Raw genomic sequence first — 7,405 nt, forward strand, 5'->3', positions numbered from 1 at the left:
TGTCTCTCTGTCTCTCTGTTTCTCTGTCTCTCTGTCTCTCTGTCTCTCTGTCTCTTTGTCTCTCTCTGTCTCTCTCTGTCACTCTCTGTCTCTCTCTGTCTCTATCTGTCTCTCTGCCTCTCTCTGTCTCTCTCTGTCTCTCTGTCTCTCTCTGTCTCTCTGTCTCTCTCTGTCTCTGTCTCTCTCTGTCTCTCTGTTTCTCTGTCACTCTGTCTCTCTGTCTCTCTGTGTCTCTGTCTCTGTGTAACTCTGTCTCTATCCTTCTCTCTGTCTCTCTGTCTCTCTGTCTCTCTGTTTCTCTGTTTCTCTGTTTCTCTGTCTCTCTGTCTCTCTGTCTCTCTGTGTCTCTGTCTCTCTGTCACTCTGTCACTCTGTCTCTTTGTGTCTCTCTGTCTCTCTTTCTCTCTGTCTCTGTCTCTCTCTGTCTCTCTGTCTCTCTCTGTCTCTCTCTGTCTCTCTGTGTCTCTGTGTCTCTCTGTGTCTCTGTGTCTCTGTGTCTCTGTGTCTCTGTCTCTCTGTCTCTCTGTCTCTCTGTCTCTCTGTCTCTCTGTGTCTCTGTCTCTCTGTCACTCTGTCTCTTTGTCTCTCTCTGTCTTTCTGTCTCTCTGTCTCTATGTCTCTCTCTGTCTCTCTGTCTCACTGCCTCTCTGTCTCTCTCTGTCTCTGTCTCTCTCTGTCTCTCTGTTTCTCTGTCACTCTGTCTCTCTGTCTCTCTGTCTCTCTGTGTCTCTGTCTCTCTGTCACTCTGTCTCTATCTGTCTCTCTGTCTCTCTGTCTCTCTGTCTCTCTCAAACTCTCTATCTCTCTGTGTCTATGTCTCTCTGTCTCTCTGTCTCTCTGTCTCTCTGTTTCTCTGTCTCTCTGTCTCTCTGTGTCTCTGTCTCTCTGTCTCTCTGTCTCTCTGTCTCTCTGTTTCTCTGTCTTTCTGTCTCTCTGTTTCTCTGTCTCTCTGTCTCTCTCTGTCTCTCTGTCAATCTGTCTCTCTGTCTCTTTGTCTCTCTCTGTCGCTCTGTCTCTCTTTCATTCTGTCTTGCTGTCTCTCTCTGTCTCTCTGTCATTCTGTCTTTATGTCTCTCTGTGCCTTTGAATCTCTGTCTCTCTGTCACTCTGTCTTTTTGTCTCTTTCTGTCTCTCTGTCTCTCTCTGTCTCTCTGTCTCTCTCTGTCTCTCTGTCTCTTTGTCGCTCTCTGTCTCTCTGTGTCTCTTTGTCTATGTCTCTCTGTCTCTCTCTCTCTGTCTCTCTGTTTCTCTGTCTCTCTGTCTCTCTGTCTCTCTGTGTCTCTGTCTCTCTGTCTCTCTGTCTCTCCGTGTCTCTGTTCTCTGTCTCTCTGTCTCTCTGTTTCTCTGTCTCTCTGTTTCTATGTCTCTCTGCCACTCTGTCTCTTTGTGTCTCTCTGTCTCTCTGTCTCTTTGTTTCTCTGTCTCTCTGTCTCTCTGTCTCTCTGTCTCTCTGTCTCTCTCTGTTTCTCTGTCTCTCTCTGTCTCTCTGTCTCTCTTTGTCTATGTCTCTCTGTCTCTCTGTCTCTCTGTCTCTCTGTTCTCTGTCTCTCTGTCTCTCTGTCTCTCGTGTCTCGTCTCTCTGTCTCTCTGTTTCTCGTCTCTCTGTGCCTCTGTTTCTCTGTCTCTCTGTCTCTCTGTCTCTCTGTCTCTCTGTTTCTCTGTCTCTCTGTCTCTCTGTCTCTCTGTTTCTCTGTCTCTCTGTCTCTCTGTGTCTCTGTCTCTTGTCTCTCTGTCTCTCTGTGTCTCTGTTTCTCTGTCTCTGTGTCTCTCTGTTTCTCTGTCTCTCTGTTTCTATGTCTCTCTGCCACTCTGTCTCTTTGTGTCTCTCTGTGTCTCTGTGTCTCTGTTTCTCTGTCTCTCTTTCTCTCTGTCTCTCTGTGTCTCTGTCTCTCTGTCACTCTGTCTCTGTTTCTCCTTCTCTCTGTCTCTCTGTCTCTCTGTTTCTCTGTCTCTCTGTCTCTCTGTCTCTCTCTGTTTCTCTGTCTCTCTCTGTCTCTCTGTCTCTCTTTGTATATGTCTCTCTGTCTCTCTGTCTCTATGTCTCTCTATTTCTCTGTCTCTCTGTCTCTCTGTCTCTCTGTGTCTCTGTCTCTCTGTCTCTCTGTGTCTCTGTCTCTCTGTCACTCTGTCTCTCTGTCTCTCTGTCTCTCTTTGTCTATGTCTCTCTGTCTCTCTGTCTCTCTGTGTCTCTGTCTCTCTGTCATTCTGTCTCTGTTTCTCCTTCTCTCTGTCTCTCTGTCTCTCTGTTTCTCTGTCTCTCTGCCACTCTGTCTCTTTGTGTCTCTCTGTCTCTCTGTCTCTCTCTGTTTCTCTGTCTCTCTCTGTCTCTCTGTCTCTCTTTGTCTATGTCTCTCTATCTCTCTGTCTCTCTGTTTCTCTGTCTCTCTGTCTCTCTGTGTTTCTGTTTCTCTGTCTCTCTGTCTCTCTGTCTCTCTGTCTCTCTGTCTCTCTGTGTCTCTGTCTCTCTGTCTCTCTGTCTCTCTGTGTCTCTGTCTCTTTGTCAATATACTCTTTGTCTCTCTCTGTCTCTCTGTTTCTCTGTCTCTCTGTCTTTCTGTCTCTCTGTCTCTCAATTTCTCTGTCTCTCTGTCTCTCTATCTCTTTGTGTCTCTGTCTCTCTGTCTCTCTGTCTCTCTGTTTCTCTGTTTCTCTGTCTCTCTGTCTCTCTGTCTCTCTGTTTCTCTGTCTCTCTGTGTCTCTGTCTCTCTGTCACTCTGTCTCTCTGTCTCTCTGTCTCTCTTTCTCTCTGTCTCTCTCTGTCTCTCTCTCTCTCTCTGTCTCTCTCTCTCTCTCTGTCTCTCTGTCTCTCTGTCTCTCTGTCTCTCTGTCTCTCTGTCTCTCTGTCTCTCTGTCTCTCTGTCTCTTTGTCTCTCTCTGTCTCTCTGTCTCTCTCTGTCTCTCTCTGTCTCTGTCTCTCTCTGTCTCTCTGTTTCTCTGTCACTCTGTCTCTCTGTCTCTCTGTCTCTGTGTAACTCTGTCTCTATCTGTCTCTCTGTCTCTCTGTCTCTCTCAAACTCTACCTCTGTGTCTATGTCTCTCTGTCTCTCTGTCTCTCTGTCTCTCTGTCTCTCTGTTTCTCTGTCTCTCTGTCTCTCTGTGTCTCTGTTTCTCTGTCTCTCTGTATCTCTGTCTCTCTGTTTCTCTGTCTTTCTGTCTCTCTGTTTCTCTGTCTCTCTGTCTCTCTCTGTCTCTATGTCAATCTGTCTCTCTGTCTCTTTGTCTCTCTCTGTCTCTCTGTCTCTATTTCATTCTGTCTTGCTGTCTCACTCTGTCTCTCTGTCATTCTGTCTCTCTGTCATTCTGTCTCTATGTCTCTCTGTGCCTTTGAATCTCTGTCTCCTTGTCTCTCTCTGTCTCTCTGTCTCTCTGTCACTCTGTCTTTTTGTCTCTCTCTGTCTCTCTGTCTCTCTGTCTCTCTATCTCTCTGTCTCTCTGTCTCTCTGTTTCTCTGTCTCTCTGTCTCTCTCTTTCTCTGTCACTCTGTCTCTCTGTCTCTCTGTCTCTGTGTAACTCTGTCTCTATCTGTCTCTCTGTCTCTCTGTCTCTCTCAAACTCTACCTCTGTGTCTATGTCTCTCTGTCTCTCTGTCTCTCTGTCTCTCTGTCTCTCTGTCTCTCTGTTTCTCTGTCTCTCTGTCTCTCTGTGTCTCTGTTTCTCTGTCTCTCTGTATCTCTGTCTCTCTGTTTCTCTGTCTTTCTGTCTCTCTGTTTCTCTGTCTCTCTGTCTCTCTCTGTCTCTATGTCAATCTGTCTCTCTGTCTCTTTGTCTCTCTCTGTCTCTCTGTCTCTATTTCATTCTGTCTTGCTGTCTCACTCTGTCTCTCTGTCATTCTGTCTCTCTGTCATTCTGTCTCTATGTCTCTCTGTGCCTTTGAATCTCTGTCTCCTTGTCTCTCTCTGTCTCTCTGTCTCTCTGTCACTCTGTCTTTTTGTCTCTCTCTGTCTCTCTGTCTCTCTGTCTCTCTATCTCTCTGTCTCTCTGTCTCTCTGTTTCTCTGTCTCTCTGTCTCTCTCTTTCTCTGTCTCTCTGTCTCTCTGTGTCTCTGTAACTCTGTCTCTTTGTCTCTCTCTGTCTCTCTGTCTCTCTGTCTCTCTCTGTCTCTCTGTCTCTCTCTGTCTCTCTGTCTCTTTGTCGCTCTCTGTCTCTCTGTGTCTCTTTGTCTATGTCTCTCTGTCTCTCTGTCACTCTGTCTTTTTGTCTCTCTCTGTCTCTCTGTCTCTCTGTCTCTCTATCTCTCTGTCTCTCTGTCTCTCTGTCTCTCTCTTTCTCTGTCTCTCTGTCTCTCTGTGTCTCTGTAACTCTGTCTCTTTGTCTCTCTCTGTCTCTCTGTCTCTCTGTCTCTCTGTCTCTCTCTGTCTCTCTCTGTCTCTCTGTCTCTTTGTCGCTCTCTGTCTCTCTGTGTCTCTTTGTCTATGTCTCTCTGTCTCTCTGTCTCTCTGTCTCTCTGTCTCTCTGTTTCTCTGTCTCTCTGTCTCTCTGTCTCTCTGTGTCTCTGTCTCTCTGTCTCTCTGTTTCTCTGTCTCTTTGTCTCTCTGTCTCTTTGTCTCTTTGTCTCTCTGTCTCTCTGTGTCTCTGTTTCTCTGTCTCTCTGTCTCTCTGTCTCTCTGCCACTCTGTCTCTTTGTGTCTCTCTGTCTCTCTGTTTCTCTGTTTCCCTGTCTCTCTGTTTCTCTGTCTCTCTGTCTCTCTGTCTCTCTCTGTTTCTCTGTCTCTCTCTGTCTCTCTGTCTCTCTTTGTCTATGTCTCTCTGTCTCTCTGTCTCTCTGTCTCTCTGTCTCTCTGTCTCTCTGTCTCTCTGTCTCTCTGTGTCTCTGTCTCTCTGTCTCTCTGTGTCTCTGTCTCTCTGTCACTCTGTCTCTCTTTGTCTATGTCTCTCTGTCTCTCTGTATCTCTGTGTCTCTGTCTCTCTGTCATTCTGTCTCTGTTTCTCCTTCTCTCTGTCTCTCTGTCTCTCTGTTTCTCTGTCTCTCTGTCTCTCTGTCTCTCTGTCTCTTTGTCTCTCTCTGTCTCTCTCTGTCACTCTCTGTCTCTCTCTGTCTCTATCTGTCTCTCTGCCTCTCTCTGTCTCTCTCTGTCTCTAAGTCTCTCTCTGTCTCTCTGTCTCTCTCAAACTCTCTATCTCTCTGTGTCTATGTCTCTCTGTCTCTCTGTGTCTCTGTCTCTCTGTCTCTTTGTCTCTCTCTGTCTCTCTGTATCTCTGTCTCTATGTCTCTCTCTGTCTCTCTGTCTCACTGCCTCTCTGTCTCTCTCTGTCTCTGTCTCTCTCTGTCTCTCTGTTTCTCTGTCACTCTGTCTCTCTGTCTCTCTGTCTCTCTGTGTCTCTGTCTCTCTGTCACTCTGTCTCTATCTGTCTCTCTGTCTCTCTGTCTCTCTGTCTCTCTCAAACTCTCTATCTCTCTGTGTCTATGTCTCTCTGTCTCTCTGTCTCTCTGTCTCTCTGTTTCTCTGTCTCTCTGTCTCTCTGTGTCTCTGTTTCTCTGTCTCTCTGTCTCTCTCTGTCTCTCTGTCTCTCTTTCATTCTGTCTCACTGTCTCTCTCTGTCTCTCTGTCATTCTGTCTCTCTGTTATTCTGTTTCTATGTCTCTCTGTGCCTTTGAATCTCTGTCTCCTTGTCTCTCTCTGTCTCTCTGTCTCTCTCTGTCTCTCTGTCTCTCTCTGTCTCTCTGTCTCTTTGTCGCTCTCTGTCTCTCTGTGTCTCTTTGTCTATGTCTCTCTGTCTCTCTCTCTCTGTCTCTCTGTTTCTATGTCTCTCTGTCTCTCTCTGTTTCTCTGTCTCTCTCTGTCTCTCTGTCTCTCTGTCTCTTTTTGTCTATGTCTCTCTGTCTCTCTGTCTCTCTGTCTCTCTGTTTCTCTGTCTCTCTGTCTCTCTGTCTCTCTGTCTCTCTGTGTCTCTGTCTCTCTGTCTCTCTGTTTCTCTGTCTCTCTGTGCCTCTGTTTCTCTGTCTCTTTGTCTCTTTGTCTCTCTGTCTCTCTGTGTCTCTGTTTCTCTGTCTCTCTGTCTCTCTGTTTCTCTGTCTCTCTGTCTCTCTGTCTCTCTGTTTCTCTGTCTCTCTGTCTCTCTGTCTCTCTCTGTTTCTCTGTCTCTCTCTGTCTCTCTGTCTCTCTTTGTCTATGTCTCTCTGTCTCTCTGTCTCTCTGTCTCTCTATTTCTCTGTCTCTCTGTCTCTCTGTCTCTCTGTGTCTCTGTCTCTCTGTCTCTCTGTGTCTCTGTCTCTCTGTCACTCTGTCTCTCTGTCTCTCTTTGTCTATGTCTCTCTGTCACTCTGTCTCTCTGTCTCTCTTTGTCTATGTCTCTCTGTCTCTCTGTCTCTCTGTGTCTCTGTCTCTGTCATTCTGTCTCTGTTTCTCCTTCTCTCTGTCTCTCTGTCTCTCTGTTTCTCTGTCTCTCTGTCACTCTGTCTCTCTGTCTCTCTGTCTCTTTGTCTCTCTCTGTCTCTCTCTGTCACTCTCTGTCTCTCTCTGTCTCTATCTGTCTCTCTGCCTCTCTCTGTCTCTCTCTGTCTCTCTGTCTCTCTCTGTCTCTCTGTCTCTCTCTGTCTCTGTCTCTCTCTGTCTCTCTGTTTCTCTGTCACTCTGTCACTCTGTCTCTCTGTGTCTCTGTCTCTGTGTAACTCTGTCTCTATCCTTCTCTCTGTCTCTCTGTCTCTCTGTCTCTCTGTTTCTCTGTTTCTCTGTTTCTCTGTCTCTCTGTCTCTCTGTCTCTCTGTGTCTCTGTGTCTCTGTCACTATATTCTTTGTCTCTCTCTGTCTCTCTGTTTCTCTGTCTCTCTGTCTCTCTGTCTCTCTATCTCTTTGTGTCTCTGTCTCTCTGTCTCTCTGTCTCTCTGTCTCTCTGTCTCTCTGTTTCTCTGTCTCTCTGTCTCTCTGTCTCTCTGTTTCTCTGTCTCTCTGTCTCTCTGCTTCTCTCTGTTTCTCTGTCTCTCTGTTTCTCTGTTTCTCTGTTTCTCTGTCTCTCTGTCTCTCTGTCTCTCTCTGTCTCTCTGTCTCTCTCTCTCTGTCTCTCTGTCTCTCTGTCTCTTTGTGTCTCTCTTTCTCTCTGTCTCTCTGTCTCTCTCTGTCTCTCTGTCTCTCTCTCTCTCTCTGTCTCTCTGTCTCTCTGTCTCTCTGTCTCTCTGTCTCTCTGTCATTCTGTCTCTGTTTCTCCTTCTCTCTGTCTCTCTGTCTCTCTGTTTCTCTGTCTCTCTGTCTCTCTGTCTCTCTGTCTCTTTGTCTCTCTCTGTCTCTCTCTGCCTCTCTCTGTCTCTCTGCCTCTCTCTGTCTCTCTCTGTCTCTCTGTCTCTCTGTCTCTCTGTCTCTCTGTCTCTCTGTCTCTCTCTGTCTCTGTCTCTCTCTGTCTCTCTGCTTCTCTGTCACTCTGTCTCTCTGTCTCTCTGTGTCTCTGTCTCTGTGTAACTCTGTCTCTATCT

Source organism: Salmo salar, unplaced genomic scaffold (assembly GCF_965601325.2).
Source record: "Salmo salar unplaced genomic scaffold, fSalSal1 ptg000723l, whole genome shotgun sequence".
In the NCBI taxonomy this organism is placed as follows: Eukaryota; Metazoa; Chordata; class Actinopteri; order Salmoniformes; family Salmonidae; genus Salmo; species Salmo salar.